This window comes from Muntiacus reevesi, chromosome 14 (genome assembly GCF_963930625.1).
Source record: "Muntiacus reevesi chromosome 14, mMunRee1.1, whole genome shotgun sequence".
Classification (NCBI taxonomy): Eukaryota; Metazoa; Chordata; class Mammalia; order Artiodactyla; family Cervidae; genus Muntiacus; species Muntiacus reevesi.
Window position 1 is genome coordinate 52,928,685 of NC_089262.1, and position 18,914 is coordinate 52,947,598.

Consider the following 18,914-nt stretch of genomic DNA (forward strand, 5'->3'; position numbering starts at 1 on the left):
AGTCTATGCGGTCACAAAGAGTCGGATACAACTGATCGACTTCACTTCACTATAGGGTATCAGAATAGGTTCTCACAAGCCCTTATCAAAAATAAATGACTTCCTTTGTCTTTTTTCCCACACACACACACAAAATTAAGTCACTTAGTCACATCTGACTCTTTGCAAATCCATGGATTGTAACCTATTCGGCTTCTCTGTCCATGGGATTTTCCAGGCAATAATACAGGAGTGGGTTGCCATTTCCTTCTCCATGGGATCTTCCTGACCCAGGAATCGAACCTGGGTCTCCTGCTTTGCAGGCAGACACTTTACCATCTAAGCCACCAGGGAAATAGTCTTTTTTTCTCCCATAACACACATATTATCTATGAGAGGCATTATGGCTTATGGTTAAAAACACAGACTCTACAGTGCAGACTGCCTCAGTCTCAATCCCAGCATCACATTTACCAGCTGTTGATGTTGGGCAAGTGACTTGCTGTGGTCATTTTCTCTGATTGCTGAACCAGTATAGAATACCTGCTTGATAATTCCGTACTGAGAGTAGGCTGATCTTGGAGTAAAATATTCTCTGATCTATTGTCCCTTCACATCACTGCACATTTTTGTCCCTTTCATCACACTTTAACCAACAGGTTGCTTTTAACTCTGTTTACTCCTTCTTATTAAAGAAAACCTCTTTTTGTCTAATCCTTGAGACTCAGAAATCTCATAATCAGAGTGTTCTTTCTACTGCAAAAGCCCCTTCCCTGTATTGTAATCATTTCTTTTCTCTCTTGAAACAATCTCCTTGAATGAAGTCCCTCCTTATCTATACCTGATTTTTTTTTAATTTGGCAAGTCATTGCTCAAATAATTCATGTTCTGCCTAACAGACAAGCAAACTAAAAAACAAACACTACCATTGATTGAATCTAGATCAAAATAAAGAAGCCCAGTGAGCATAATTATAAAATAAAATTAAAATGTAAATTGTCATTCGACTTTTGCAAGTTCACTTTGATTGTTATAACCATTCTTTTGTGTTTTGGAAACAAATGTTTCTTTAAGGAGGGATAAATGTCTAAGTACCTTTCTTGGACTTTGAAAATTCAAACTGAAAGATTTCTACTAGCCGTCATCTTCCTTGAGCTGGTTGAACACTCAAGTAATAGATAAATTCCATTTTACGCATCAAAATAAAATAATTGATTGGTTTCCAAGAAACTTATTTTTTTTTAACATTTAAAGATGTAAGTAAGTACTTTGCTACAGAAAAGCCATCAACCTCACTTCTTACAGAAAAGAGGCAATGTGTGTTCAATACCAAAGTAAGCATGGATAATGAAGAATTTTAGAGCAGTGCTTCTCAAATTTTAACATGCACCATGATCAACTGGAGGGCTTGTGAAAACATAGATTGCTGAGCTCTACCTCAAAATTTCTCATTCAGTAAGTTTTGTGGGGCCTGACAGTTTATACTTCTAACAAGTTTCCAGGACTCCCAGTTTTGCTGGTGAGGCTTCCATCCTACTGATTAGAGCATTTCTTCTTTTATTGATTCATTCAACAAATATTTATTGAGTACCTACTGTGTATTAGTATGGTTCTAGGTGGTAGGGATGCTGCATGGAACAAAACAGTCCTACCTGTACCCACAAAGATAAAGTGAGGAAGACAAACAGTAAGCAACCTAAGTAAGTAAAATATATGGAATGTTGGGTTTGAAGAGTTAAAGAGGAAAAGAATACATGTGGTGATGAAGATAATTGTGTTTCAGTGAGTGTAAGGTTACATTTTGTTAGGTTCAACAGAGAAACTATCCTTGATAAGATGCTTCTGATTAAAACCTAAAAGATTTTCAATAAATAGATCTGGAACAACTAAGCATCTACATGCAACTAAATGAATAAAGGCATAAAGCTTACAGGCTTCATAAAATCCACCCCAAATGGGTCACACATCTAAATATAAATAAATAACTACAAAACTCTTAAAAGATAGGATAAAATCTAGATGATCTCGGGTTTGGGTTATGACTTTTTTGACACAATACCGCAGACACAATCCACTACACAAAGCATGGATAAGCTAGACTTCACTAAAATTAAACACTTGTGCTCAGTGAAAGACAGTATCAAGAGAGTAGAAAGACAAAAGCCACAGGCCAGGGGAAGTACTTGCAAAAGGCATATCTGATAAAGAACTGTTATCCCAAATTTACAAAGAATTCTTAAAACTCACCAATAAGAAAACAAATGCCAATTTTTTTTAAAAAAGGGTCAAAGAACTTAATGGACACTTTACCAAAGAAGATATACAAATGGTATATTAGCATATGAAAAGATGCTCCCATCATATGTCATCAGGTAAATGCAAATTAAAGCAATGAGAAATCTCTACACACCAATTAGAGTGGTAAAAATTCAAAACTCAGAATGCTGACAAACCAAATGTTGGTGAGAATATGAAGAAACAGGAACTCTCATTTGTCGCTGGTGGGAATTCAAAATGGTACAGCCACTTTAACAGACAGTTTGGTTGTTTCTACAAAACTAAAGGTATTCTTACCATATGATCTAGCAGTTGCAGACCACGGTACCTACCTAAAGGAGTTGAAAACTTGGTCTACACAGAAACCTACACAAATGGGTTTATAGAAGTTTTATTCATAACTGCGAAAACTTTAAGTAACCAAGATGTTCTTGCATAGGTGAGTGGATAAATGCAGACAATATTATTCAGTGCTAAAAAGAGATGAGTTATCAAGGCATAAAAACACAAAGAGGAACCTCAAATGCTTATTACTAAGAGGAAGAAGCCAGTCTGAAGGGAAGGAGAGATGAAAAGATGGAGCACAGAGCATTTTAGGACAGTGAGACTACTCTATAAGATATGATGATATATGAATGACTAGACATATGTCATTACACATTCATCCAAACCCACAGAATGTGCAACACTAAGAGTTAAACTTAAAATAAACTATGGGATTTGTCTGATTATGATATGTCCATTTAGGTTTATCAGTTGTGCCAGATGTACCACTCTGGTGAGGGACACTGTGATAATAGGGGACGCTGTGCATGTGTCAGGGCGGGGAGTATTTGGGAACTCTGTACCTTCTGCTCAGTTCTGCTATGAACCTAAAATTGCTCTAAAAAATAGTGTTTTTTAAAATCTAAAAGAAGTAAGATATTTTTCTATAAAGTATCTGCAGGAAGAGCAATTTAAGAGGGAAAGGAAATATCAAACCTTGTCCAGAGAGAATCTGACATGGTCAAAAATTCTATTGTGGCTTTGGCACAGTAAGACTAATAAGGAATCTGGTCCCAGAGATGTGGAGAGATGGAAATCATAGAGATCCTTGTAAGTTTTTACAGCACTGTGAGTGAGATGGAAATCCTTTAGAGAGTTTTGAATAGATTAAACCTAATTTGTATTTTTCACATGATTACCCTGACTGCTGTGTTGAAAATAAAGAACAAAAGGAAAGAAAGAGCAGGGGAAGACAGACCAATGAGGAGATTATTGTAATAACCATCTACTGGCGTTTACTTTAATCACCATAGATATGCAGCATCTTCCAAATCAGCATGCTAATGCTTTCAGCATGCACATAGTGATACAGATAAACCTTATGTAATGCTCATAGTGGGGACCAAAACATCAACTGCGTAAAACATGTGCTCTTATCGCAAAGTTAATGAAAAAGTTTTAAAAATTAAAAATATTGAAGCTTACATACAAGATTGTCTGCACCCAGATTTCAACAAATCCCAATCACAAGGCAATTGCTTTCTAAGCCTCCTCTGGCTTCCTGCAGAAGATAAAAACCTCAGCTCATTCCCCATCTTCCCACCCTTCCACCACCTCCTAACCCTACTAAGCAAAGCAAAGGACAGAAACCAAATTGCTAATCATATTATAGCCAAATTTAATTTTCATGGGACATTACTGTGGAATATTATTGCTTTTGAAAATCTTTATGTGAGCAACAAACTCATTTTTTTTCTGGCAAAGCAGGAACACTCTCAGTGCAAACTGATCAGTGTGTTAAAGGTATTATGCTCTAAAACAAGGCCTTTAACAACCTTGATCAGGTCAATTACTTTTTAATATGCCACAGATTCTATGATCTCTATATCCTTTACATACAGGCTACTGACTCCAACAAAAATTTATCTAGGAAAATATCCACTTTAAACTATCTTTTGATATCTTCATCAACCAGCTGAATTATAAATTGGCTAATTTCATGATTGCCAGAAGACCTTGATAAAACTTTCATAGAGGATCTGGCCCCAATATTATTTTTTTCCATTTCAAGTGCCCAAGATTTTACTTACATTTTTGCCTACTACGTGAGAAGTATTTTCCTAATACGAAATCTAGGGAAAGTAAACCTGTAACAAGGCTTTATAAATAGGTGGCTCAAATGGTAAAGAATCCACCTGCAGTCCAGGAGACACGGGTTTGATCCCTGGGTCAGGAAGTTCCCCTGGAGAAGGGAATGGCTACCCACTTCACTATTCTTGCCTGGAGAATTCCATGGACAGAGGAGCCTGGCAGGATACAGTCCACGGGGTCACAAAGAGTCAGATACGATGAGCAACTAACACTTTCACTTTCAAAATATCCATGCTCCACTACACAGTATGTGTTGAATGTATTTTTTACAAGCTTTAATAATTATAAGGATAAAGTACATCTTCTCATTTTCCTTAAATACTTATAGTAGTTTTATAATTTTCTTTGGCTCACCTCTCCCATTTATCTTCCAGAGTCCTACAGGACTCATATACAGGACTTTATACCCAGTAAACTTGAATTTCAGATAAATAATGAATTCTCTTTTAGTGTAAGTTTGCCCCAAATGTTGTCTGAGACATACTTATATTAAAAATGTATTCGGAGCAGTGATGCATTGAGCCCCTTGAGCTAGATGTTTTCCTACTGTCCCAGGCAGTGGTGGGAAATCCCTCTTGGATCCTAAGTCCATAGCTCTTATGCTACCAACTTTTAGACCTTGAGTACTTTTTTCCCCAGACTGCGTCCAGGAACTGGTCTGAGTCAGACTGGGTCTGACTTAGAAACCAGACTGGGGTCTGGTCAAACTAGGTCTGGGGTCAGACTGGGTTCTACTTAAGATGGAGTGGATCCAGTGTGAGGCATCTGGTAAATAAAATGGCCTAAGGCTGGAGATAAGCAAGTTAGCCTTACCAAAGATAGTCTTGAATTACAGTGGTCACAGAAGAGAAATTTTAACTTGGGTAAGCTTATCCATTGATTAAATGCCCTACAGAAGAAGTGGTCTCAGCCAAGTACTCACCACTTTAAACTATCTTTTGAAATCTTCATCAAACAGGTGAATTATGAACTGACTAATTTTATGAACTGCCAGAAGGCCTTGATAGAGCTTCCATAGGTGATCTGCCCCCAATGTTACTTTTTCAATTTCCAATGCACAAGATTTCACTTGTACTTTTGCCTACTAAGGCAAAGAGTAGAGGAGAAATTATTTTTCCTTCTCTGTAGTTTCTCGTGACCAGGATGAGACTCTTTGGGATGCCCCATTCAATGCTGTTCAACTTCTTAAATCTCCTTTCTATCTGCTAGATTGGATGCTGGCCTGATTTGAATCATTTTTTGCTCAAGTAAACTTAAAAGTTTTAATATGCTTTCGTTTATCTTTTAAAGCCACACAATGTAAAACTCTTCAGCAAAAAACAAACAAACAAACAAAAAAAAAAACTACTGAGAATGTATTACAAAATGGATAAATCACCAAAATATCAAGGCAAGTAAAGGGCAAATACAAGTGACCTCAGTATTTCAATATTTATGTAAAATGTTCAATAAAAGTAAATCTATAAACAGGGAAAACAACGAGTGGTTGTCCAGGTGGAAAAGGATGAGAAGTTATTGCAAAGGGGCACAAAAAAGCTTTTAAGAACCATGGAAATTTCTAAAATTGGATTATGGTAAAGGCTGCACAACTCTGTAAATTTAGTAAAATTCATTGAAGTGGACAGTAAAAATGGTTGAACTTTATAGTATGTAAATTATACTTCAATAAGGCTTCCCTGGTGGCTGACTGGTGAAGAATCCACCTGCCAATGCAGAAGGCATGGGTTTGGTTTCTGATACGGGGAAGAACCCTTGGAAAAGGAAATGGCAACCCACAGTACTCTTGCCTGGAGAATCCCACGGACAGAGGAGCTTGGTGGGCTACAGTCCATGGGGTCACAAAGAGTCAGAGACCACTTACCACCTGAACAACAACAACAAAATCATGTTTCAATAAATCTGGAAAAAATACTAGACACAAATCTCACTAATGATATGTATTCAAAACTTCTAAATAAAACATAAGGAAATGGAATCCAGCAGTGATAAAAATGGTAATAAATAACCAACATCCAATATATCAACAGAAACTAAGTGTTAACATTATATAATTACATAAATAGACACTGGGTGTCCTGAGTGTTCATTGGAAGGACTGATGTTGAAGCTGAAGCTCCAATACTTTGGCCACCTGATGCTAAGCGCTGACTCATTTGAAAAGACCCTGATGCTGGGAAAGATTGAGGGCGGGAGGAGAAGGGGATGACAGAGGATGAGATGGTTGGATGACATCACCGACTCAATGGACATGAGTTTGGGTAAACTCCGGGAGTTGGTGATGGACAGGGAGGCCTGGCATGCTGTGGTTCATAGGGGTCGCAAAGGGTCAGACATGACTGAGTGACTGAACTGAACTGAACTGTGATTTTAAAAAACAAAAAATTCCAATGAAAATGGCATTAAAATTAATAAGAGAATTTGTTACATCTGATTATCAGATAAATACAGAAAAGTTTATTACTTCTCTCTCTGGTAGCAGTAAACAGTAAGATATAGGAATATGAAAAAACATCTTCATAGTATTGAAAATATAAAATAGGAATAACTTAAACAAAAACACATGCAATCTTTCTAACCCTTTATAACCTAAGAAAGCCATAGTTTTTTGTGGTTTTTTTTTTTTTTTGTAGGATTTTCATTCCCTTGTAGGGATTTTAGTTCCCCAACCAGGGATTTTAGTTCCCTCAGCCTATAGGATTTGAGTTCCCCAAACAGGGGTTGAATCCTGGCCCTTGGCAGTGAGAATGAGGAGTCCTAACCACTTCATGACCAGGAATTCCCCCATAAAATCATACTTACAAATAAAAGCCTTGAAAAATCTACTGATATTATTTCTTCAGAAATTAATTCATAAATGTAATGCAATTACATTCAGATTCCCGATTTTCTTTTATTTTAAACTGATAGAAAATAATTTTAAAGGTTATAAGAAAAAAATAAAAGTCTGTGAATAGCTAAAAAAAATTTTAGAAAAAAACAGTAGAAAGACTCTAGTCTTACTCAATATTAAATTAAGCATTATTATGATACTATAATTATTAACAAAACATACTGATATTTGTGTAGACAGGTAGATCAATAAAATACAGCAGCATAAAAAATCACAAAAATATAAAAGACCTTAAGTAGCAAATGTGGTATTTCACTTTGCGGGACACAAGTAATCTGTTTAGTAAATGATAGAGCAGAAGGCTTCTGTACCCTACAGACATTTCAAGATGATAAAATATTTTAAGGTTAAAAAATAATATAATAAATTTATATGACGAAAATAGCAGAGAATATTCATACATTTTGGCATGGGAAAAAATTTCCCTAGAAATTTTGAAACAATATAAAATTGATTACATAAAAGATTAATTTAAATTTTGTCCAAAGATAAAAAGCAGATAATAGACTGGGAGGAAAAAGTACAATATAATTACATCAAAAGAATCTCTAATATCCAAAAAGATAATAGCTAAATTCTTAAAAAAAAAAAAAAAAAAAAAAAGGAAAAGGAAATATCAATTGAAATTGCTGGTTAATCTATTTCTTCTAATTCATTTGCTTTCGTATCAAGATCATTTTAAGACTTGCAAATCTTCCAAGCAGCCTAACAATAGATATTTTTGGCGAAGTTGTTTTCTAGGAACTTGGGAGTCAACTGCATCTAGTTCAAGCTGAGCAGGTAAAGACTGGATTGGACTACTGACCCTTCAGCAGGCCATGAACTGTGTGTGTCTGTGTTAAGTCACTTCAGTCTCCTCCGACTCTGCAACGCTATGGACTGTGGCCCATCCACTGGGCGCCTCTCACGGAATTCAAATGGCTGATATTTTGATCTGTGTAATTCTCTTTGTGAGGAGCTGCCATGAGTACTGTAGGACATTTAGAGTCATCCTTGGCCTCATCCTGTCAGTAGCAACTTCCAAGTTGTGACAATTAAAAATATCTCTAGAACTGTCCTCTGAGGGTAAAGCTGATCATGGTTGAAAACCATTATGCAGACTTTGTGGATTAAATATTTGTCTTTAGTGTTACATAAAGCACTTTGGACACTTAATAAGGGGCCAGCGGTTCAATGAATTTATGGTTGTAGAAACCACCTGTTTGATATTGTTAAAATGAGGCTTGCCTTATTGGAACACATGCAATAGGGTATAAGCTGGCTGCCCTATCAGCTTTCTATGCCCTTTTGGAGCTTCTGCAGATTGGCCTACGAGTTATTCCATGGAGAATCTGTGTAGGTGAGCAGTAAGGGCACAGGCTGGAGTGAGGTGTTGTGGCTTTTATGCACAGTACCTCTAATGCTCCACAAAGCTTTTCTCTTCTTTGGGCTTCAGTTTTATGATTTGCCAGTGTCGATAATAGGGGCCAGATGATCTCCAAAGTCCTTCCTTGGTTTAATAACTAACAATTTTCTTTTCAAATACTCAGTTACTCCTATGGCAAATTAATTCTTTCTGAGCATAATATAGTTTGTGACAATGAGGTTCCTTATTCAATTGTAACCCAGCAGTAAATGCCACCTCCTCCGGGTTTATTCTTGGATTTTTTTTTATATCCTTTTCACATATAAATCTTAAATATTACTTGTCAGAGACTGATTGTCAGTCCTGGAGAGGTCTCAAAGAAATTAGGAAAATTTTCCAGTTGGGCTACAGTTGGCCTAATGGAATGAAGAAATCCTTCCCAAACCAAGTTTTTGCATGTGCTTCACAAATTGTATCCCTACAAGGATTCTGTCACCTGGCCCCAAAGTTCCACTGGTTGGAGAGTCCATTAAAAAGCACACACACACAAAACAAAACTGAGTTTTGAAGCAGAAAAATACATTGTAACAACAGCATAATTATGTGAAGGCTGGCTCCCAGAACCAGGCAGTGGGGAGGTCTGATCAGCAGCGCAGGTTTCTGGTGGCAGCACTGGGGGGCGTCAAGGGTGAAGATCAGCCGCTGTGCTCATGTGTGATTCAGGAAGAAAGACCAGCACAGAGAATGAGGCTGGACGGACTAGGACGCTTGTTACCAAAGAGCTTCTAGGGGCTCTTAAAGAGCATCTCAAACGTAAAATGCCCCAAACCCAGCTGACCAGGCACCTCTGTGCTACTCCCTCTGCGCGCCCTCACCTAGTAAATGACATCACCGTTCTCGCCCTGCCCAAGCCAGAAAGCTGCATGAATTCCTTGGTTTTCTTTGCCTTTTCTTTCCCTACACAGAGTATCAGTTTTTCCTGCTTGCTTCTCTCACTCTGGCTCACTTCCATCCTTCCCCACCGTGGATACCTAGTCCAGGCCGCCGCTGCCACCTGCCTGGGCTGCTTCTATCATTTCCAAACAGCGTCCTAACCAATAGCTCTTCCCCTCTGCAACCCTGACTCTTGGTTTAAATCACAGTGATTTTCCCAGAACTCCAAGATGAGCAAGATATTCTCCTGCCTGAAATACTGTGGTGGCTTCTCGCGGCCCTCAGGCCCCTCCCCATGGTTTTTACAGCTCATCTCAACCTGGCCTTCTGCCTCTGGCGTCGCCTCTCACCACTTCCTACCTGGTACTCTGTGCTCCAGCCAGTTGTTACTGTGCAGTAACAATTTCAGTTGCTCCGTGAAATGGCGCCCCTGCTTATCTCCAGGCCATTTCCTGCAACGCTCCTCTGGGTAACCTTCCGAATGTGAAGAGGAGCCTGTCTTAATTACGCCTGCGCAGAAGGAAGGCTATCGCACCTTCTTCCAATCACCTGTTGCCACTCTCTCCACCCTCAGACCCCGCTATTATTTTATTCCTTACCCCATAAATACCTCAAGCCCCTTGCTTTGGGGGAGGGGGTCTAGAGATCTGTTCTTTCACGTCAGCTTGGCTGCCTTATGAATAAGCTCCTTGCTGAAAGCTTCGTCGTATCATTTTTGAAAGAGAGCAGTACTCTGTGGTCTTGCGTCTCATGTCCTCAGTCTTCCATTTGTTTGTGGGAAAATTTTCGCCAAAGAATAAATTTAATAAGAGAAGTGAGAAAATGCAGAAGCAAAAGAAAACAGTCCAATAAGACTAAATAATAATAGTTTAGCCAGTAAGCATAGTCAAGGACCTTTAGTTCCTCCTCAAGTACAATAGATATTTTGAGCTGTGTCCTGTGAGCTGTTTTATAGATACTGAAACCCCAGGTGGAAAAGTTGATTACGTGCTGACCAGACTGTAGCCATGACATAAGCTACCACAATTCTGAGAACTGGCCTCAAAGAAATGAAAACAACCATCACTGGAAGTGAAGGTTAACTGTACCTAAAACAATCAAGATGACCCTGGTCAGACCACCGATGATCAATTTCAAGATGACTATCAGAGCTGACTGTGCTGTTTCTGCATGTAGCCCGCTCCCTCTGTCTGTAAAAGCTCTGTCTTCTGATTGTCAGGAGTCAGGGGTGTGAGGGGCATCGGTGAGGGGTGGGTGGGAGGAGTTGGGCTTTAGATAGGCATCCGCTGCTCCTCACCCTTCTCCATTGCCGGCATCCAATATAAACCAAACTTCGCTTTTCACCAACCTGGCTTCTTTAATGGCTCTTGAGTGGAAAGCAGCCGGACCCCAATTTCAGTTACATTTTGGCTTGCTGTGGTTTGAGCAAAACAAACCTTGTTTGGTAACACAGTGAATACGTGAAAACTCGCTCAGTATCACAAATAGTCAGGGAGATGTAAATTACAACAATGCATCTGATTAACAGAAACATGAAGAATGATAATACTCAGTGTGGGACGTTGGATTAAAAAATAAGGCCTAATATACTGCACATAGAACTAGGAACTACTGCATTGTTTTCAGAAATAAGCTGATGATATCTACTGAAATTTAAAATATATAATATCTGGCCTGCAAGCTGACTTAGGGTGTTTACCTTTAGAGATAGACAGTACAAGAATGGTTAGACAGTAGACTTGATTTTAACTGTGGGGTTAGGCTGTTTGTAAGTAAGTGAAGTTCAATTGCACATACAAAAATCCACTCAAATAATATCATAAATTTCTCACAAAAATAGTTAACAGAATTTGGTACAGTAAGATGTTTACAAAAAATAGGATGTGGGAAACTGAACCCAACTAAGACATTAACAGATTTCCTGCCCATAGATGGATCCTCACCCTTGTTTTGAGGCCTATGCTCATTGAATACAGTGGCAAATGAAATGATCCACATTGTTTAAACTATTTCTCTCCACTTTAACACAGAGATCAAAGTTAACATCACTAATAGTGGGGGGAAAATTACCAAGGTAGTTTGCCTCTCAGGTAATGCACTCAATAGGATATAACATTATTCATGCAGTGCTCTAGCCAAAAATATATAACCTGAATCAAATCATAAGAAAAACATCATCATCAGATAAATCCTTGGGTAATATCCTACAAAATAATAAGCTTTTCTCTTCCAAATGTTGGTGTAATAAAAGATAAAAAGATGATAAAGCAATATTTTAGAATAAAGGAAACTAAAGGAATATGACAAGGAAACTGAAAAGATATGATAACTAAATGTATTTCATAGTCTGAGATTGGATCTTAGTGTTTTTAATTTGCTATAAACAATTTGCAAATAATGAAATTTGAATAAGTTATATTAAATACTTATATTAATATTTAATTTTCTGAATATGATGAGAAAGGCTAATGAGCATTTATTCTTAGGAGAAAGGATGAACTATTTAGGAGTGAAAGAAATACATGCTGAAGAGTTTAGGAGTCTGCCACTTACTCTCAAATGCTTTGTCTCTCTTTTTATCTTTTATATTTTGTCCTACCTCCTTTTGAAGACGATGGGCTGCTCTTCTGGGCACCTGATGTCTTCTGCTAGCTGTCAGAAGTTGTTTTGTGGAGTTTGCTCAGCGTTCAAATGTTCTTTCGATGAATTTGTAGGGGAGAAAGTGGTCTCCCCGTCCTATTCCTCCGCCACCTTGGCTCCTTCTCTCAAATGGTTTGGAGTTTTTAAAACACACACATGTGTGTGTGCTTAATTATGACCAACTCTTTGTGACCCTTTTGACTATAGCCCGCAGGCTCCTCAGTCCATGGGATTCTCCAGGGAAGAATGCTGGAGTGGTTTGCAATACCTTCCTCCAGGTGATCTTCCTGACCCAGGAATCCAACCTGCATCCCCTGCGTCGCATGCATTGCAGGTGGAATCTTTACCTGCTGAGCCATCAGGGAAGCCCTAAGCATAAACATACAAAGTGAAAAAGTGACAGTGTTAGTCGCTCAGTTGTGTCTGACTATTTCTGACCTGTGAACTGTGGGCTTCCAGCCTCCTCCATCCACGGAATTTTCCAGGCAAGAATCCTGGAGTGGGTAGCCATTCCCTTCTTCAGGGGACCTTCCTAACCCAGGGATCAAACCTGAGTCTCCTGCATTGCAGGCAGATATATACATATACTAAAAAACTGGTAAATCTAGAAAAAAGCTATATGATTCATTGCATATATTTTGTATGTTGTTGTCGTTTAAAATGTTATAAAACTTTAGAAAAAGAACTAGACAACTTATAATCCTTCATGTACAAAGTGGGTACACTGTTGTTGTTCTTCAGTCACTAAGTCCTGTCCAACTCGTCTCCACCCCATGGACAGCAAGCAGTACACCATGCCTGATGTTCCTCACTATCTCCCAAGACTGCCCAAGCGCATGTCCATTGAGTGGGTGCATATTAGGGTTCTCCAAAATGACAGAACTCAGTGGAGAGAGAGATTGATTTCTAACAATTGGCTCATGCAATTGTGAAGCCTGGCAAGTATGAAATTTGTTGAGCAGACTGGCAGGCTGGAAACTCAAGGAAGAGTTGATGTTGCCAATTTGAGCCTGAAATATGCAGGCTGGAAATTCAGGCAGGGTTTCTGTGTTTCAGTCTGGAGCCAGAATTCCTTCTTTAGGAAACCTCAGTCTTAGCTCTTAGGATTTTGAACTGACTGGATGAAGCCCACCCACATTGTAGAGGGCAAGTCACCTTATTCAAAACCTGATGATTTAAATGTTAACCATTCCTAAAAAAACCTAACAGCAGCATCTAGATTCAAATTTGACTCAAAAACTGGGCACCATACCCCAGTCAAGTTAATTTATAAAATTAGCCATCACAGAGGTCTAAGCATACAGAATAAAATATTTTTAAGAAAATGACTGAGCATTTAGCAAAAATTCAACATATCTGCATTACTAAATTTGTCTCTCTTCTCTGTTCTAGCACACATATTTATAAACACATACACACAAACACACACAAAGAAGCAAGATAAAAGTGAATCTACTAGGTAACTATGCAGGTTGCAGGAAGTTCAAATTACCAAGGAGTGGTAACAGGGCTGTCCACAGCAGTATTCAACATCCAGTGACATCTAGGATGAACTTCCTAGACTGATAGCTGGACCGGGCCAGCAAAGTGACATAGGTTTTTTTTTTTTTTTCCTGACAGGGTCCTAACCTTCAAGTGAACATCTCTAGCTCTCCCAGAGACTCTGTGTATCACTCTATATCCTCCTAATTTTTTTTTTACTCAGTTCTTGACTCAGCAAAAGTTACTTTCTGTTATTTATAAGAACATTAACTGATACTGAATATGCTATCAGGAAAAGGTGGTAATATTGACTTGGGCTAAATGATGAATATAAGGCTGAGAGCTGTGAGGACTCATCATTATCGAATGGGAATTCTGTAAACTTTGCTATATGGTTACAAAATGCTTACAAAGGCTGTAAAGCCAAGAAACAAGTTAGAATGACCTTTAGGACTCTACATGAAGTTAGAGACTTTTTACTGTCTACACAGTGATTCTTAAAATAAAGAAAGTAGCAAGCTGAGGCTGAAGGTGACCCCTAGAGCTGAGGGGAAGAATGCTGAATTCCTTCTTGATTTTAAATTGTGTGCTCAGTTTCCATCTTCACCATCTGGAACATCCCCTCCACCCCCACCACCTTTTTGGCAAAAACATTAAGCAGCAACAGAAACCACTATTTTTGGTACTTAAGCAGAGCACAATAATTTCAAATTAGATCTGATGTTAGTTTAAGAGGAAGAAAGCCACTATTCTCTGAAATTACATTATCTAGTTCCAGAAACAGGACCGACTACTTTACCCTTCAAATGAAAGTAAAAGCCCAAACATGAACTTTTCAGGTGAATCCGTTTAAGAAAACAGCAACTTTCTCCTCCCTAAGAACTAGACAGGTAGTATTTGCATTTAGCTTCTGTTTTAATGGCTGGGGTTTGTTGGATACTGGATATTAGTATAGCTGGAAAAACTGAAGAAGTAAGATGCTCTGGCTAGAGCACTCTGTGTGTAGATGGCAATATCCTCAGCCAGGTGCCTGGCCAATTATTCGTTATTTTAAAAGTTGATCTAAAAGTGCTTTGCTCTTTCTAAATACTTCCATCATAAAGCAATTCATTTCATATTGCAAATGAGAAGCATTTCAAGGTGCCAGGGGAGTGCTTCTTCTCTGTAAGGGAAAAGACCTTTACCAACCCTTGGCAGGAAATGACCAGGTTCTGGAGCAAAAGAGTCAAGGAAGAAAGAACATACCTCACATGCAATCAGTCACCAACTATAGGTGATCAGCAGGGGGATGGATGTGAAATGAGGTTCTTTTGATTGGTGTTCCTGTGTTTAAGCCAATGAGACTGAACTCCTCTGAATGAATAAATAAAATCCCTGCTATGTCATTCCCTTGCAACAGTTTGGCCACTTGCCAATATGATCCTTAGAGGATTCATTTTTTTTAAGCTTTTTATTTTTTTTCCCAAATGAACCAAATTTCTTTCTCTGTATTGTCGATCAAAGCTGGATTTAGATTCTATTATACTAACATTATTTCAGTATTTGTAAAACTTATTTTCCTAAATGGGACCATTTTTCCCAACATCTGATGAACTCATCACTAGGGAAAATCTAAATTCATCTTGAGATGGCTGAAAGTAAGAGCCAGAACACCATAGCATACTTTCAAATGTACACTGAAAGTGAAATAAAGTTCGATACCCCTTTTTATAAAAACAGACTTGATTTATTGAAGTAAAAGAATTTAGTCTTCTCTAAATCTTAGATCCAGCCAAGCAAGAAAAATACTAACAACCATTTTTATTTAATGACACAATTTTTTGTAAAGCCTAACCTTTGATTAATAACAAACCTTACTAAAAGGGTTGTATAGGGTGACCTGCAACACAGAAAAGGCTGTTACTCAGTAGAAAGAGAAATATAGTCCTCCAACAAAACTTTTCATCCCTCTAGTTGCAATAATAGTGGGAAAGAGACTTCTCACACCTTTGTCCTAAAGATAGATCTATGTTTGGCAGTAAGCCTCCATTAGAGCTCTTTCAGAAAACAAAGTCAGAATAGCAAAATACCTACTGTACAGTAAGGTGATTCCAAATAAGCTTTTGGCTGAAACATAGATCGCTTATTGTTTTAATAGTTAGAGATATATTTTATTGAAATAAAGATATTTCAATAAATATCTTTAAGATATGTATAATATTAAAAATAATTATAATTAGTACATGGTCATATAAATTTGTTGCTGTTGTTCACTCATTAAGTTGTGTCTGACTCTTTGAGACTCCATGGACACCAGGCTCCTCTGTCCTCTACTATCTCCCAGAGTTTGCTCAAATTCATGACGATTGATTCGGTAACACTATCTAATCATCTTACCATCTCATCCTCTGCCAGCCTTTCTCCTTTTGCCATCAATCTTCCCCAGCATCAGGGTCTTCTCCAATGAGTCGGCTCTTCACGTCAGGTGGCCAAAGTACTGGAGCTTCAACTTCAATATCAGTCCTTCCAATGAAATTCAGGGTTGATTTCCTTTAGGATTGACTAGTTTGATTTCCATGGGGTCTAAGGGACTCTCAAGAGTCTTCTCCAGTACCGCAATTCAAAAGCATCAATTTTGGGCTGCTCAGCCTTTCTATGGTCCAACTCTCACATCTATACGTGACTACTGGAAAAACCATAGCTTTGACTATACAGACTTTGTTGGCAAAGTGATGTCTCTGCTTTTTAATAAGCTGTCTAGGTTTGTCACATTTTTTCTTTCCAGGAGCAAGTGTCTTTTAATTTCATGGCTATAGCCACTGTCTGCAGTGATTTTGGAGCCCAAGAAAAAAATCTGTCACTGCTTCCACTTATTCTCCTTCTATTTGCCATGAAGGAATGGGACAAGATACCTTGATCTTAGTTTTTAGATGTTGAGTTTCAAGCCAGCTTTTTCACCCAACTCTTTCACCCTCATCAAGAGGCTCTTTATTTTCTGCCATTAGCATGGTATCATCAGCATATCTAAGGCTGTCGTTATTTCTCCAAGCAATATTGATTCCAGCTTGTGCTCCATCCAACCTGGCATTTTGTATGATGTACTCTGCATATAAATTAAATAAGCAGGGTGACAATATACAACCTTGACGTACTCCTTTCCCAATTTGGAACCAGCTAATTGTCCCATGTCCAGGTCTAACTGCTGCTTCTTAGCCTGCATACAGGTTTCTCAGAAGACAGGAAAAGTGGTCTGGTACTTCCTCTCTTTTAGAATTTTCCACAGTTTGTTGTGATCCCACAGTCAAGGGCTTTAGTGTAGTCAATAAAGCAGAAGTAGGTGTTTCACTGGAACTCCCTTGATTTTTCAATGATCCAACAAATGTTTGTAATTTGATCTTTGGTTCCTCTGCCTCTTTAAAATCCAGCTTGTACATATGGAAATTTTTGGTTCGTGTACTGCTGAAGCCTAGCTTGAAGGATTTTGAGCACAGCCTTGCTAGCATGTGAAATGAGTGCAATTTTGTATGGTAGTTTGAGCATAGTTTGGCATTGCCCTTCTTTGAAATTGGAATGAAAACTGATATTTTCCAGTCCTGTGGCCACTGCTGAGTTTTCCAAATTTGTTGTCATATTGACTGCTGCACTTTAACAGCATCATCTTTTAGGATTTGACATAAGCTCAGCTGGAATTCCATCACCTCCACTCACTTTGTTTGTAGTAATGCTTCCCAAGGCCTACTTGACTTCACACTCCAAGATATCCGGCTCTAGGTGAGTGACATCATGTTAATCCAGGTCATTAAAACTTTTTTTGTATAGTTCTTCTTTGTATTATTCTTGCCTCCTCTTCTGCTTCTATTATGTCCTTAAGTCCCTTACTGCAAAATTCAGGCTTAATTTGAAGAAAGTAGGAAAAACCATTCAGGCCATTCAGGTCTGACCTATATCAAATCCCTTGTGATTGTATAGTGGAGGTGACAAATAGATTTAAGGGATTAGATCTAGTAGACAGAGTGCCTGAAGAACTATGGACAGAGGTGTGTAACATTGTACAGGAGACAATGACCAAAACCATCCCAAAGAAAAAGAAATGCAAGAAGGCAAAGTGGTTGTTTGACAAGGCTTTACAAATAGCTAAGAAAAGAAGAGAAATGAGAGGCAAGGAAGAAAGGGAAAGATATACCCAACTAAATGCAGAATTCTGGAGACCGGCAAGGAGACACAAGAAAGCCTTCTTAAATGAACAATGCAAAGTAATAGAGGAAAACAATAGAGTGGGAAGGACTAGAGATATCTTCAAGGAAATTGGAGATATCAAGGGGACATCTTGGGCTTCCTATGTGGTGTCAGTGGTAAAGAACCCACCTGCCAGTGCAGGAGATGTGGGTTCGATCCATGGGTCAGGAAGATCCCCTGGAGGAGGGTATGGCAATTCACTCCAGTATTCTTGCCTGGAAAGGAGCCTGAGAGGCTACAGTCCATTAGGTCACAAGGAGTCAGACGTGATTGAGTGTATAAACAACAACAATGCAACTTGTAGTACAAAAAAGATCAGTGGTACCTGGGAAGGGAGTGGAGGGGAGCAGACCTGGAGGAAGAGAGAAAAGATAAAGGGGCTTGAGCAAACCTTTGGTTTTTACTCTTTTGTTCTTGGTGACAACTTCATGTGTGGATATGTATATCAAACATTAAATTTTACACTTTAAGCATGTATTATTCATTGTATGTCAATTAGACCCCAATAAAACTGCTTTTTAAAATACTTAACAAAAAGTGCCAATACTAAGGTCACGCTTCAGGCCAATTAATTAACATCTCTGGGGGTGAAACCCATTCAAGAATTAATAGATTTTAAAGTCCCCCCAGTGATTTCAATGCATGGCCAAGGCTGAGAAACACTATTATGCAGAAAATCTCCAGGGAATAATAAAGGAAGAATGTGATCAGCCGTGCATGATGCACTAAAAATTATAAGTAATATGGATTAAGAAAAATCTACAGGATCTGAATAGGAAGAAGTTCATGTGCAGCTTAGAAAGAAGAGAGACAGATCAAAAAAGGCCCCAAGTCACCTTGCAGTCTATAACATTAGCTCTTCTGGGTTCAACTAATCCTTTATTCTGAGAATCACACAGAAAACCTCCAGGCAAGACTCTACAGGGGAGGATTCTATTGACTCTGAGACATGGTGATAGATGACTTAGGCTTTATAACAAATTTGCGAAGTGGGAAAACATACACATATATATACTT

General features: G+C 38.4%; 1 non-coding gene across 1 annotated transcript; it reads right to left on the reverse strand.

Moving 5' to 3' along the window:
• Nucleotides 1-260: 260 nt before the first annotated feature.
• Nucleotides 261-333, reverse strand: TRNAC-GCA (transfer RNA cysteine (anticodon GCA)). The gene has a single exon. It is a non-coding gene; the product is annotated as a tRNA-Cys (tRNA).
• Nucleotides 334-18,914: the final 18,581 nt, after the last annotated feature.